General features: G+C 40.2%; 1 long non-coding RNA gene across 1 annotated transcript; it reads left to right on the forward strand.

The window, feature by feature from the left end:
- Positions 1–135: 135 nt before the first annotated feature.
- LOC123818448 lies at positions 136–14,727 on the forward strand. Its single transcript, XR_006785620.1, has 3 exons — positions 136–223; positions 1,316–1,500; positions 13,271–14,727. It is a non-coding gene; the product is annotated as an uncharacterized LOC123818448 (long non-coding RNA).
- Positions 14,728–16,041: the final 1,314 nt, after the last annotated feature.

Here is a 16,041-nt window from a genome sequence, read left to right on the forward strand (position 1 = left end):
TGTGATGCTTCATTAGGTAATATTGAATCACTTTTAATAATTTAAAATAGACCTTTACTGGCATGGTTTCATTTTGATCTTTATAATAATCCAAGCAGAGGGAGAGTTGTTACCATTTAATAGATGAAGAAACAGAGTAAGAGATGTTGACTAACTTCCTCAATATCCCAGAGACAAAAAGGGTTGGAACCAGGACTTGGACATTAACTTGACTCCAGATGAGGTGCATTTTATTTTATTTATTTTTTTATATTCTGGTTACAGATGTCTTGACTTTTAGTATTCCTTCTTGTATAGTCTCAAGTGACTAGACTATGAATATTCTTGTTTTTTTACCTTAAAAATTCTTACTGTATTTTAACATGGTAAATGGGCTATTAAGATGTGATCAACACGTTTGGAAAAAAGCTGTATGTTAACCCACCATGTTGAGAGTGTGAAGGTCAGAGATTCTTGTTTGAGTTCCTTTCTTTTTAAAAAATGTTGTGAGCAACACTATTTTGGCTTTATTTTCAAAACACAGATCTCATTTTAAATCATGAAAAAGACTTATTTTAAAGTCCTTTGAAAACTGAAAACTAAGAATGAAAAGTGGAACTGAGACTCAGCAAGAGACACAGAAACCTTGTAAAATAGCCCAAGGCCCGTTGTTTCCATCCAGGATCTGTTCCGATTGGCCAGGGTGTCACCTTGCCTTTATTAAAGAAAATATTTTGGCTATCAGCCTTAGAGGCTGCAAATTAGAAAAGGGCTTCTCTACTTAAAGTATGTTGTATTTTAAATGAGGAGAAGGGACAGAGAGGAAAAGAGAGCCCAGTGTCCGACATGTTGGGCGGTGCGGCGCCGGCAGCTGGGGCTGCTGCTTCGGCCTTGGTTCAGACGTCAGAACCAGTCAAGGAATCTGACGAGGTTCACCCCCGTATCTAAGTTTGTATTCCTACGGGTGCTTGGGGTCTCTCCTGGCCACACAACAGAGGGGTTTAAGCAGAAGGAATGTAAAACGTGATCTCAGATGGTCTTTAGATGATAAAGGGCTATCATAACCACTGACAGAGGTGCATGACTCACTAGGAGATGAGCACAGATACTGTGCCCATATTTCCTGTGGAAAGAACACCTACTATGCTGCAAACAAGTGTGCGACCTGGAAAAGGTCACCACAAAAAGACCAGCTAACAATGGCGTTCTCAGAGATACAGAACAGAAAACCTATTTACATTATTACTTTCTTCGCTAACCTTCCAACAAGGCCAGCCCTCTATAAAATTCTCAAGAAGCCTGTTGTGCTTCAGCCTCTTCCCTCTCTCCCCTTCAGTGCTGGCCTCTCGTCGTCCAGTGAAGTGACCTTCTGCTCCCAGGTCTGGAGCCCACAAGGCTGCCCTCCTCGGCAGTGGCAGTGCCGTGTGAGCTGTGGGTCCTCCCTCCACCTTCCTGTCCATCACGCACTGTCTGCGGCTGCGCCTCTTCTCCCACGCCTCACTTACTGCTTTTCTTTGGACAGTGAGTATTCTGATAAATTAATCTATGCTTAAGAATTCGTGCTTTATAGTGTCTTATCTCTCCAGACAGTGTTGTGTTTTGATATTTCAAAATGAGACGGCCAGAGGAACTACTAGAGAAATCATGTTGGATGTAGAAACAATGTATCAATGGCAGGAATCCTAGGCTCGGGAAGCAGGCCTCTTTGAGAGTTTGGAGGCCCTTGGGTAGCCTCTAATGATGCTCTGTTTCTCACGTCTAACTCCACATTTGATGAGACTTACCATGTGAAATGACGACCGAGAGGGATTTTAGCCCCTGCCTTTACCAGAAAGCAGGCCGTTTCTCAAGGTCTGCCTTGGCTTCTGTTGAACGGCACAGTCTCTGCTGTTTTATCTCATCAACACAGGCTTTTTCCATACTCATAATTCTGACCAGAGGATTTAAGCGCATGTCTTAAATTTCATGTTTCCAAGATTAAGATTTTAAAATGGCTGGCCATGTCAGGCTGTATAATCAAATAGGAAAATTACATACTCCCCTGGAGAAGTTTTGAGAATTTTCCAGTGTTTGTAAACATAATTTTCAAATTAATGTATTAGCTTTCTCTGTTAGCATGTAGAGTTCACAGGGAGAGCATTTCTGATATTTCCTGCTACCCAATTGTAAAGGTATGTAATTACCTGTGAATACATGCACAATATTGTAAATATCGGCGCTGTTTGGCTAGTCCCCCACTCTGTGTGTTTGTTCTGTGAAAACTGTATTGGCTTTCGAGAGTAGTCCGTGAGCAGTTGGTGAATAGCTACTCTCAGCTCCTGAGTTGGGCTTCACAGTCTCTGCTGGGAGTCCAAGGTAAAGGCAGTTTGCGTCATCTGTCACTTGAGGGCAGCATAATCTTACACAGGCCTGCTGTCTGGTTTGGCCTTAAATCAGAGAACTGGTTACAAAGGAAACCACAAAGCTTAAGAGCATGTGGAATCAGACTTCCTGGCAAGATGGAGACGTGGTTAGGTACGCTTTGCTTCTTCACACAACAAAAAGAAGGAGAACAACCAATTTAAAAGCAAAAAACAACCAGAAGGGCCAGAAAATTGGACTGTATAGAAGTCTAACTGGTAGAAGGGCAGAGATGGGTGGCTGGGGCTGAAAGGATGCACGACAAGGCAGTGACTGGTGGGACAGACCTGGCGGGCAAGGCGGTGGCTGGTGGACCAGGTCGTCCCACATTTGTGTGCAGATAAACCTGGAGGAACAACTCGGGAGCGAGACAGACTATGCAACCCAGGGTGCCAGTGTTGGGTAATAAGACCTCAAAACCTCTGGATGTATAAACATGTGGGGATTGTGGTAGCAGGTGAAATGGACAGTCTCACAGGAGAGTCCATTGGAGAGGCCCATGGGGTCCTAGAATGTACACAAGCTCACCCACCCTACAATCAGCATCAGGGTAGCACCTGGAAGGGTGCAATTCTCTTGTGAGAAATGAGGGAAGTGACTGGAAGTGGGGTAAGAGCCAAGCAAGCAGCATTGTTCCCTCTCTGACCACTTCCCCACATACAGTGCCACAACACAGTGATGTGGGTTCCTCCGCCCTGGTGACTACCTAAGGCTCTGCCCCTTACAATGTAACAGGTATACCAAGACAAAGAAATATGGCCCAAATGAAAGAAGAGATCAAAACTCCAGAAAAAGAACTAAGCGGTGAGAAGATAGCCAATCTATCAGATGCAGGGTTCAAAACACTGGTAATCGGGATGCTTAGAGAAATGACTGAGTACAGCTGCAAAATAAAGGAAGAAGTAAAGGCTATGCAAAGTGACATAAAGCAAAATACATAGGGAACCAACAGCGAAGGGAAGGAAACCAGGACTCAAATCAACAATTTGGAAGGAATAAACATTTAACCAGAACAGAATGAAAAACTAGAATTCACAAAAATGAGGAGAGGCTTAGGAACCTCTGGGACAACTTTAAAGGTTCCACCATCTGAATCATAAGGGTGCCAGAAGGAGAAGAGGAAAAGCAAGAAACTGAAACATTATTTGAAAAAATCACGAAGGAAAACTTCCCCAGTCTAGCAGAGGAAATAGACATATAAGTCCAGGAAGCTCAGAGAGTCCCAAAGAAGTTGGACCTAAAGAGGACCACACCAAGACACATCATATTTAAATTACTCAAGATTAAAGATAAGGAGAGAATCTTAAAAGCAGCAAGAAGAAAGGAGAGAGTTGCCTACAAAGGAGTTCCCTTAAGACTATTAGCTGATTTCTCAAAAGAGACCTTACAGGCAAGAAGGGGCTAGAAAGAAGTCATGAAAGGCAAGGACCTCCATCCAAGATTACTCTATCCAGAAAAACTATCATTTAGAATAGAAGAGCAGATAAAGTGCTTCCCCAAGACTTTATTACACAAAATGTTAAAGGGACTTATTTAAGAAAAAGAAGGTCAAATCTATGAACAGTAAAATGACAATAAACTCACAACTATCAACAACTAAACCTAAAAAAAAATAAAAACAAAGATAAACTAAGCAAACAACTAGAACAGGAATAGAATCACAAAAATGGGGATCACATGGAGGGTTATCAGTGGGGAGGAGGAGGGAGGAGAATGGGGGAAAAGGTACAGGGAATAAGAAGCCTAAGTGGTAGGTACAAAATAGACAGGGGAGGTTAAGAAAAGTATAGAAAATGCAGAAGCCAAAGAACTTACATGTATGACACATGGACATGAACTAAGGGGAGAGAGTGTAGGAAGAAGGTGGGGTGTAGGGTGGAGGAGGATAAGGGGAGAAAATAAATGGGACAACTGTAATAGCATAATCAATAAAACATACTTAAAAACATGGAATCAATTTTTTCCACATACACTGCTCACCTGAATGAAACATAAGGTGACAATATTAGAACGAGTAAAAATATTTTTCTATGATTAAAACTCCTTATCAAAAGGATGTGACTTACATGAGGAAGCTAAATTATGAATTTAAAATTTAGGGTTTAAAAAAGAACACTGTAGAGAGACAGAGATTGACTTCTTTCCTGTGTGTGGATGGAGTCTTGCATAGTAGTTAAGCCACTGGGCACTTGTATCTGGCTATTTTGTTTTAATCCACCGTCATATTTTGAGCAAGTTATTTAACACTTCTCTGCCTTAGTTTTTTTCAAATACAAAATGGGAGGAATCATCATATGCATTTCTGGAGTTGTTAAGGATTAAACGAGATAATACAGGTAGACCAATTTGAATATACGCTAAAGGTAACTGAAATGTGTTTGCATTTTATTCATAAGATAAATGCTGAACTTTTCAAGTGAAAAGGCCCTAAGTATCAGAGCCCTAGGTAGGAGAAAGAATTTTAGTGAGATGGTTAGATTGCATTTTATGATATGTGGTCACAAAGATCCTGGAAAAAAAAATATGTTTGAAGAAGTTATTTAAGAGTATTCATTGTTAATTAGGGTTTTCTCTCCAGCAACAGAGAAGTACTACAATTCAAATAAAAAATGAAATAATATGTTAAAAAAATTAAGATTTGGAGGAGAGATCTCACGTGCTTATATAGAAGAGAATTTTTTTCTCCTTCTCAAAGACTTGAATCATTAGTTTTTAGTTGGTGACAGACTAGTGACTACTTTTTTTTTTGCCGAGGCACTTAGCTGTCATCTATGAAAATCTTCATAGTAAATATGACCCTGAAAAGTGGGTCAAAAAAAGACAATTCATATTGAGGAAATTCAATCTTACTGGATTTCAAATCTATACTCAATAAGCACTTACCAAGAACTTAGAGAGCTTAAAAGAGTGTAAACTTTCTGGAAATAGAAGGATTGCACCAGAAGGCGAAACTAAGGAGATGCCAAGATGAATGAGGTCAGTGCTTAGAGGAGGAAGGAAAGGTGAGCCAGAATGACCAGATGGCAGGACTGGAAGAAGGATTTGAACGTGACCCTAAGTATTGTGGGAATTTGGAGAAGAGAAGAGAGAAGAAAACTTAGGTAGGTGTGAACTGAATTTTAGCCCCCCTGCTCAAATCATATATGAAAGTCCTGACCCTTAATACCTCAGAATGTGTCTATATTTGGAGATAGAGACATTAAAGAGATAACATTAAAATGAGGTCATTAAGGTGGACCCTAATTTAATATGACTCTTGTAAGGAGATTCTAGCCTCCAGGATTGTGAGAAAATACATTTTTGTTGTCTGAGTCACTTATATTGCGGTAGTTGGTTGTGGTAGCCCTCGGTGGGGGAAATTATGAATGGAGTAGAAATACGTGTTTCCTTGGAAGAAGACTAGCAAGCAAATAGTGGTTTTGAAACTGGAAAAATCAGTGTTTATGCTGCCTTTCACTACCAGGGCAATAAGTAGAGACCAGGATTGAATCTTTATGGGTGCTTTATTCAGATTCCAGTGATCTGAGAAGACTTTGGGTCATGTACCCTCAAAAACTGTCTTAACATTTCATCTCAAGAAGACATTTTTATAATAAGAAGAAAGGGTAGGAAAGGGGTTTGGAAAAGGTTAATGGGATAAGAGTTGCAGTTGAGAGATTTTCCATAGTACTTCTTTATCTGTCAGTCAACAATTCTTTGTCTGTGTCCCTCCCTGGAACACAATGGCTCAGATACCACCTCCATCACTTGCAGACCCCCTGGGACACAAAGGTTCAATTGATTGTAAACCTCCTGGAGTCATCACAGTTCCTAGAATAACAGTTTTCCACGTGCGTTCATCACTTAAGCCTATCAACTATGACTGAAGCTAAAATCTTGAACTCTTGAGTTCCCCTATCAGGTTGGTTTTGAGAAATGTTTTGTCGGTTTCTTAGAGAAGCAAGCTGATGTGATACTGACCTGAAATGGTGGGACTTCACCCAGCAAATCTGGTCAGGGGCTTGGGGAAGAAGTGGAATAAATTCTCAGCCTTTGGAAGCTGAAGCTGGAAGTGGTATGAGGGCTTTCAGCAGACAAAGACTGAAAGCAAAAGCCATGTGTAGCTGTATGTTGAAAGGCATAAAGCCAAATGAAGTGGTGGGGTTACATGTAGGTTACAATTTTAATTAAGAGCAGACAGTACTTGATGGCAAAGAAGAGAACACCTGAATGCAATAATGTGGTTTTGAGCCAGGTTGATGAGTTTAATAGTGGTACCATTGATAATGCAAATATACTAGACCCAGATCTGTCCCACAGGAGGTAATGAAGACAGGCTGGAGGTCAAGGCTAAGAATGTCATATGTAAATGTTGGAGCCAAAAGAAGGGGTGAAATCTATGTGAGAGTGTTTAAAGGGCAGAGGGCTAACATGGATGGTTAAAGGGCTTAAGAATAAGGATGTCTACTATTTAATTTTACAAAGACGCATGGTATACATATTTCTTAATTTGCATTTCTACACTGCAAGCATCTTCTGTTGCCCCACAAACTACTATACATTTTGATACAAACACAAAGGCCTTGTGTGATTGGTTTTGGGAAAATGCAGGGCGAGGGTCTGTGTTTCATCTTTGAGTTAGTGCTCAAGACAGAAGAGAAAAAAAACATCCACGTAAGGCAATAACCAAGTATGACAGAATAACCGCTAAAAACATAAGCTCTGAGCCAGGGTGAGCAGGGAAACAGTGAGTCCTCAGCTCCTCTCCCCATCTGAGAGCCCCTGAAGACGGTTGGGAGAGGCACGCTCCAATAAATAAGGGTTGAATTTCAAGTCAAATTGTACTTAAATGTCAAAAGGCACTCAAGTGTCAGCCTCATATAGTATGTTCTCTCTGAATTTTTTTTTTTTTGCCTTTCATCTGGTGTCAAAATGAGTTCAAAGAGAGGATTTTGGAAAAGTCGGGCTGCTGCCTTTAAGGACCTGAAGGGATTTTCTGAGGAAGACAGATGGGCCTTCATTTGTGTTGCTTCAGGAGGGAGGCAGGGATGGAAGTACCAGGGAGGGAGGGAGGTCTCAGTGCACGGTGGAAACTACGATGTTCTAGCTGGCCTCTGCTGGTCCCTTCTCCAACACATCATCCTCTCCTTCAGCCTTCGGTGACACTCAGATCTTTGCAACGTGACTTTTCATTTCCTGGAACTATACAACCGAGTAACCTGGCTATCTAACTAGCTTTGAAAACAACGGGTAGGTCAAAGAAGAATAATTCTTATAAGCCTTAATATTACTTTGTGCAGAACAGTACACCATTGACAAACTCTTGCATATATGCTTAGTTTCTATGTTTATGCACAACAAATAAATGTAAGTTCCCTCAACAATCAGAAAAAATGATCAATATGGCAGTGACTTATTAAAATGCCATTCTCTCTCAAGAAAATCACTTGTTTTATAAGAGTATTGCTAAGAATTCCATGCAACTGTTAGCTTGCATTCAGAGTCCACCCCCACCCACCCATGTCTCCCATCCCTACCACTACTGGTTCATGGGGGTATGAATTCCTGACAGTAGAAATAACAAGCCAAACACTCAAACTTCAAACAGAAGGAGAATTACATGACTGATCAGAAGCCAAAAATCATAACCCTTTTATTTGTTTTTAAGACTGGTAGAATGACAAAGGACATTGGCAATAATGGGATTACTAGAAACATTACTCACATTTCTGCAGGAGAAACAATGGAATAATTAGTTCTCTTTTCCACTTCAAAATTTACTACCTGTGAAACCAGTATTACAGTAAAGATACTGAAAATTATTTTAAAAATTTGGAAAGAGAAAGTAACGGAAGAAGTGAGTGCCTTGATTTGTCTTAAAACACAGGCAAATCATGAAAAAGGGAGAGAGAAGTATCAGCAGTGAGTGTGAATATGGGATTCCTCAAAGAATCTTTGAGATGGGTCACCATCCAATGAAACCTAAATTGCGGAGAGTTTAACCTGTGAGGATGCCTTTGTGGGTTGATCTGAGAAAGCCTCATGGGAAGGGTGGTAGCTTAGCTGGCACTCAAAGATGAGCAGGGTTCTCTGAAAGCTGGACATGTTCTATCAATTAGCACAAGGTGTTTCAGCCTTAGCACCACTGATGTTTCAACTAGACAAATCCGCGTGAGGGGCTATCCTGTGCACTGTGGGATGTTCCGTAATATCCACGACCCCTATCAACTTGATGCTGGTAACAACACTCCTCCACCCCCAACCCTGAGTTGTGATAAGCAAAAATGTCCCTGGGGAGCAGAATTGCCCCTTGTTGAGCACCACTGACTTGAGCCATAAAAGACAGTAGTGCCTAATTGGACAAGTTGTTTTCATTTCATTATATTCACAAGCAAGCAAAAAAAATAGTGCAGTTTTGGTAGACTTAAAGAAAAGTGCCAAGTGCTTTGAAAGGGCTGGCGGGGTCCACTCTTCGGGTGTTGCTGATAAGCTCTAGAAGAGTGACACCAGACAGTGCTGATGGTGAGGAGTACTTCGGTGCTCAGAGAAGGGGTACCATAAAACCTTGTACCTGTTTTCTTGAGAGACCAGTGATGACTGTACTTTTCCTGAGAGTCCCTGAATAGTATGTACAGACACAATACTTTGTGATGATTCATTAAAATTACAGTTTGGGAAATATGAAGTACATTAAAAATACACTAAAGCCTACTCATGCTTTACTTTCCCACTTCAAATACCAACTGAATTTATACTTTTTCCATTTCCATCCATCTCAATAAACTTGTTAGACATAGTTTTAGTCATATGCCAGCTGAACAGGAGAGGGTATGACTGTCTTAGGAGGGTATGACTTGGCCAAGGAAGCTTTGAATAGCTTCCGAAATTCATACTCAAAGAATGATGAGAGGGTAAGTGGAGACTTAAGCCAAGAAAAACACTTACCCTGAAACAATTAAAATCATAAGATGTGGGACTTCTGGTCACGATGGCGGCATAGGCAGACATGGCTCGCCTCTTCACACAACCACATCAAAATTACAACTAAAAGATAGAACAACCACCACTCAGAACTGTCAGAAATCGACTTGAGTGGGAGTCTGACAACTATGGAATTAAAGAAATCACAACCATCCAGACTGGTAGGAGGGACACAGATGTGGAACAGGCTGGGCCCTCACGCATATGCGGTGGCTAAAAATTCGGGAGGGATGTCTCATTTATTTTTAAATTTAGTGTCCCCAGCCTGTAGCTTTCCACCCCAACAAGTACACACACACACACACACACACACACACACACACACACACACACAGATACACACGAAGCTGCTCTGGCAAATGTTACCCAAAGAACCTTCTAAATATGATGAGTTAGTTTCATGTCTCACCTCACTGGGCTTCTAGTACTGCCAATCCCTGTCTTTCTTTAAAAGCTCCGTACAGGGCTTCCTCATCAGCTCTGTTTGGCTTTCTCTTTTACATCTCTGGCTATTTCTTCTTGGCCTTTATTTGTGGAGCCCTTTTACTTAGTACCTCCCTTACCTAATGTTGTTTTTGAGGGCTCTGTGCCTTTTCTGTTTCCAGATCATATCCCTGCTTCCTTCTTCATGCTCACTTTCGTTGATGTCACGCATTCTCATGGCTTTAACTATCACCCATGTGTCAGGGGCTCTCCATGTCTCACCTTTGTCCCAGAACGCTTTCTTGATTTCTGCTCTCATGTATCCCACAGATTACTGGGCAATTGCATAAGGATACCTTACGTGCATCGCACTTAATGGGTGTGGAATCAAAGCCCTTCTGACTCAGATGTCAAAATTCAGCTGATTTACCCCCAATCTGAGAAAAAAATGGACTGCTCTGCTCTGTGCCCATACAGTACTTTGTATGCTCTTCACCAGGGTGTTTATTATCTCTGCCCTTTACAAGAGTAAGGGCTCAGTACATGCTTAATAAATAGATGTGTCTTTGGTTGTCTAAAGAGTGTTCAAATCACCGTAAGTGATCATCCTATTGTATTAAAAACCCATGTGGATATTATGTGCAATTAAGGGCTTCAAAAATCAATCCTTTTAAAAGTACAAGTGAACAGGAGTCTATCAGGAAAGTGGCCACGATCAGAGAAATCAGATCCTGTGTAATCCCACCTGTACTGCCCCCAAGTAGAGAGTAGTACCACTATACACTTTGAGGAATTTTCTTCTAATGGTCTTTTCCATGCATGCATTTTTTCATGGGGTCTATGGTTTTGTGTCCTGCATTTCTACTTAATATTGTCTCATTAACTTCTACAGTGTTATTTGTTATTCTCTGAAAGTATGATTTTTAATGACTACATAATGTTCCTAATTTTCTATTACGTGAATTTATTGAGAATCCATTTTTTAAAATTTCTCAGGACTTAGTAATAATTTATTATGTATACCTTTATGTATTTTTTTCTGGAGTTTTCATACCCAGGAACATGTATGTGTGGACCTGGTTTAGAATGAATTTTCCAAAACTTAAGTAATATTAATTATTTTTCTTTATTTTCTGCATGCTCACTATTAGCATTTCACATTTGAAATTTAATATCCTATATGTTATGGAAAATTATATTTTACAAAAGGATTAATGCTCAATGTTTTTATTAATTTGGACTAGATTTCCCTCAATTAACCCAGTTTAGCCAGATTTTTACTATTAATTACATATTTTCAGTATGCCATAATTAAATCTTTGGCATGCTCTTAAAAAATTGTAATGGAAAAATAATATGTGACATTCTAGGACCCTCAATTTCCTTATGCCATGATAAACCACAGAACAGATGGTAAATCAGTTATGGTTTGGTAATATAACTAAGTAGTTAATATTTTTATGGTAAAATGGGGATAAGTGAGTAGATTTCCTTGGATTTCTTAACTTGTGTTTTGTGGTTTAGGTTGCAGATATGATCTGAATACTGTGTTCTTTTCTAATATCACATCGAAATGAAAAATAGCCTAAGATATTTATAGATTTAAATCTTGACAAGACACTGCTGATAACTGAGGCCTTATTCACTCAATGTTCTTTGGTAAGACAAGGAATTTGGAGAACGATTACTGTTAGTAATTATAATGTCCACGAGATTACAAATCGTCTCTTGTAAGGAAGAGAGGTCAAGGAAGATTTTACATGCTGTAAATTTAGTCCCCGGAGGTGGCTGGATGCTTAAATAGCATCAGAGATGCTTGCAAGCTTAACTCATTCCTGGAGGAACAGACGACTGCATGACTGCACTCGGAACCGCCATCAGTCCTTCCTGGCCTGCCTTTCAGCAGGATGGCCCAGGATGAGAACAGCAGTTCACAAATTACAGTGCTGTATCAGTCCCTGGGACAGCTTGTAACATAGGTAGTTTTCTGGGATTTACTGGCAAGCATTGTTCTTCTGTAGGCCTGAGGTGGGGCCCAGGAAGCTAAGTTTAGTACACATTCCAGAGACTGTGATATATTGTAGATGCTTCTAGAGCCAGATTTTTGTAAACTGCTAGGCCAGTGCCATGAATCCCTGGCAGCTGTACCTCATTGCTGAAATGAAGAGGAATTATTGCCTTGAAGGAAGACTCTTCATTGAATAAAGGAGATTACTCAGATGGAAAGCTCCCAGCTAGAGCCATGGACTCATGGAATTTAAATGAGAAGAGACCTTACAAATTCATTGGACTCTTGTAAATTTTTAGCTAGTTTACTTCCGAGTGTCTCAGTAATGGAGATCTATCTAATCCTATGGCTTCACTTTGGACTCATCTGAGCCTTATAGTGAGATACAATTTGTGCTCCTGACATAACCATTCTTTTTTTTCTAAAATATACTACATGAATATTTTTTTAGATTTTGAAGTTACTATTAAAAAAAGGAGAGGAGTACAATATTACTTTTAAGTCAAAAGACAAACTTCAAGCATTCTTCTTAGATTAAAGTGTGCCGATGTTATAAGTTTAGACTTACATACTGTCAATGTTGATTTCATTTACACTCTAGAATTCATAAACAAAACTACTATTCAGAGTCAATACTCTATACCTGTATCATTCCTACTTTCCATCTGCATCAAGTCAAAGAGGAATCTAAATGGGTAAATGTCCTCTCCCAGAATTTCTTTTATTCTAAAATTGCTATGCTTTTTAAGGATATAAAAATGAAGATTGCTGAAAATTTAATAATTTCTTTTTCTGTGTCTTCTTGCCTATTTCCTTTATCTTGAATGCACTTCTCTTCCTGCAGGAAGCCTTCTCATATTTATTTCATACCATTTTGACCATTCTTTTACTCCCTTTCCCGTGGCACTTCATTCAATGCAGGGCTTTATTTCTTGTTCCAACTATGCTTAGTTTGTGCTTAAATCACATTTCTTATGCTTAATTCATATGTATGTACATTTCTTCTTCTCTACATGCAGGATCAGAGCCCGATCTTTAGTTTGCTTTATTCCATTAGTCAAGGAGGGCAATTCAGTTGTGTTGATGATCAGTCCACCTCTGTTTCTTTGTCTCTGGTGTCAAATTTCCAAGAATTCATGTCCATTCAAATAGAATCATATGCTGGGATGGGAACCTGTGGGATGAGGGGCGGGGAGCGGGAAATGATCTAGTAAAAATCAAGTACTGCCAGCCTAGTTATGCCAAAGAAAACTGACTTCCAAGGAGATGGCGTGAGCTAAGTCTTCCAGGATCCACAGTCTTGATGGCCATAGGAAGGTGAGTTGCAGGAGCAAACTGGGGATTGCAACACCTGTGTCTTGAGACAAACCGGCTGACACAATACTCATGTGTGTGCACTCCTCCCTGAACTCAAGGTGGTTGTCTTTTTTTCAATATTTGCAGAACCCACGCAGGGGTCCACAAGTTCTTTGATGGCTACTTCTTTTGCTACTTTCACAGGTGTGTTCATGCTCCTGATATGAGTATTCTTCAAGCAGTCTCAACAGCCGTGAGTCAAGCATGCTGGAATGTCTAGCTTCGGTGGAACCTTGTGAACCAAGCCCTCATAGGGCCACTACCAAAACTGGAAACTCCTCTTCCCAGAAAACATCTTCAACTCCCTAGAAATTTGCTCTCTTACACTGATTTTATTTCTCTCACAGTGTTGGCACAGGGTAGATGCTAAATACTTAAGTTCAAACAAGTTTGCCTTTTATGAACTTGTTATGCCTTGAATTAATTCAAATTTTGTGAAATACTCCCTAGCAGTCTAAATGGAAAATGAGGTGATTAAGGTGGTAATCAACTCATAATCCGGGGATTGTAGTCCAGTACTAGTATTATGCATTTTTTCTTTGTACTGCTTCTAAAACAGGATATTTTCTTGGGTTTCGGCTGTCTTTTAATTTCCTGAATCTAATCTTTCAGTCTGTGAATGACCTTTACAAAACTTAAAGGATCATTGTGAAGTAATAGGCTTAGATAATACTGCTTTGGAGAAACATGATGCAGTTCCTAAGAATTCCTTAGAGTAAATCTGTTAGGCTTTGTAGAATGACTTATTCCTCTCTCCGCTTGATTAATTTAACAATTCACATATTAGCCTTCTTACTTAAGAGGAGCATATACAACTGAGAAAAGATGAAAGCTGTGTGGGAAAACACAAAACAGAACAGAACTCATAAAGCAGTGTACTGGGTGAATCTCATCCGGTCTCCTGCGTGGTGAGGGGCCAGTGAATCCGTTTGCAGAAGAAGACGTCCCAGGCCGGGAGATACGCAAACATCATTAGTTACCGGAGGGGCGGGAGCAGCTTCTCCCCCGAGGGCTGCCAGTGTCTCCCATGGGAAAGGCTGTCCTTACTCCCTACTTCTTGACAGGAAGAAAGGAAAAGAAGGAGTGAAGAAATATCCAAGAGGAAGTGAAAAGGAGGAAAAGGTTCAAACTCAATCCAGCAACCGCCTTCCTTGTGTGTCCACGGGAGACCTTAGGGCAGTGCCTAGGACTGCCTATGCTAACGGGGGGAAGGAGGTAATATGGCCTAAACTTTTTCTTCTTTGGAATCTCATTCATATCATGACCGTAAAAGATTACCTTACATATACCTTGTTAAGACAGCACCTAGGTAATAAGATGGCAAGGCCTAAGTTTTTTTCTTCTTTTTAATACTGTCAACACCATGACTGGAAAATTTTAGCACATACACACTTATACCTATGCCTATGTTTACGCACCTATACTTGTGCATGCATATATACCTACCGGCATACCCATGTACATACACATAACACTGCTGAACACATCCATAGACACTTCTATGATACAGATGCATACACACTCATGTACTTTTTCCCCTCAGTCTCCAACCCTTGCCCATAGTAACCTTGCCCTTGCTTAGCCAAGCCACTTTTCCAGTATTCAAGAGGGAGTTCTTTCTATTGTATGAATATGTACAATGCATATTATACTTTGTATCGGCACCATTTTTACTATATTCTTCTGATCTCAAGGCTTTGATTTTATAATGTTGAATTGTGAGTGTTAAAGTTTACAATTCTGCTTCCTTTTCATAACTAGCAGCTGTATTTCCTTGGATTTAGAATGATGACATCATAACTTATAGGAAAGGGTTTGCCTGTTTGCTGAGGGTACCTTGGCTTCACCTTGACCTTACACGTATTAAACAGAACCATGAGAAGTGGACATTTTTGAAAATGAAAAGTAGTCAAATAATAGCATTGGACGTGGTTAAGCCCAAATTTCTATATATCAATAATAATCAAATTTCTCGGATGTTCTGTTGCTTTCCTTAGCCATTTTCCCCCAGATAAGAGCTTGTGTTTTTTGGATCATATGAAAGAAGAGAAGATTTATTTCTTAGTTTCTTCCTTCTTGGACAAAGTCTGAATGATTTTTTTCCTTCTTGGCCCATATTTGCTCCTTGTAGCACAGTATAATCATTCAAGAGCTTCTTTGGACACTGCCTACCTTTAGTCAGGGGTATAGTTCATGAGGATCTTGATTTTGAACATTCATTCATCACCCAATATGTGCCATGTTACGTCTAGCTCATAGTCTTCTGGATTCAATTATTGTCTGAGAGGTCTTTGCAGAAATTGTGTTTCTCATCCACGCCATCCTCATGCATTGGAATATTGGCAGTAAACACTTTGCTCATCCTTATCCACGTGCCTGCCCTACAGTGGGGCCAAGTGCTGTTCCAGTGTGGTCCCACGAATGGGCACTCCAGAGCGTGCAGATGATCAACAGATGTTTGATCACGTTCCAGATTGGCTGGTAGGAGTGGATGCTGGCGGATGTTATTTTATTTCATGGCCTAACCATACCTTTTTCTTGCAACAGCAAAGGACTCCCTGGGGGGAAGACCCTTCTAAAGCTTGAGTACCTCATGTCTGGGACTTGTTGTTTCCTGCCTCACACCTGCTGCTTTGTCATCCCCATAGTCCCAACCTCAGGCACCTCTTCCTCAATGGGTTTTAACAGACTTAGTAAGTTTTTATTGAATGCAGAGAAAGAAAGAAGACTATTTTCTTGAATAATAACATCTCTTGGGGTGTGATGGTTAATTTTGCATATCAGTTTGTCTGGACCACAGTGCCCACCTATATAGTGACACATTATTGTAAATGTTTATATGAGCATGTTTTGGGGTGAAATTAACATGTAAATTGGTGGACTTTGAGTAAAGCAGATTACCCTGCATAGTAAGC

Source organism: Phyllostomus hastatus, unplaced genomic scaffold (genome assembly GCF_019186645.2).
Source record: "Phyllostomus hastatus isolate PE091 unplaced genomic scaffold, TTU_PhHast_1.1 phas_contig_283, whole genome shotgun sequence".
Lineage (NCBI taxonomy): Eukaryota > Metazoa > Chordata > Mammalia > Chiroptera > Phyllostomidae > Phyllostomus > Phyllostomus hastatus.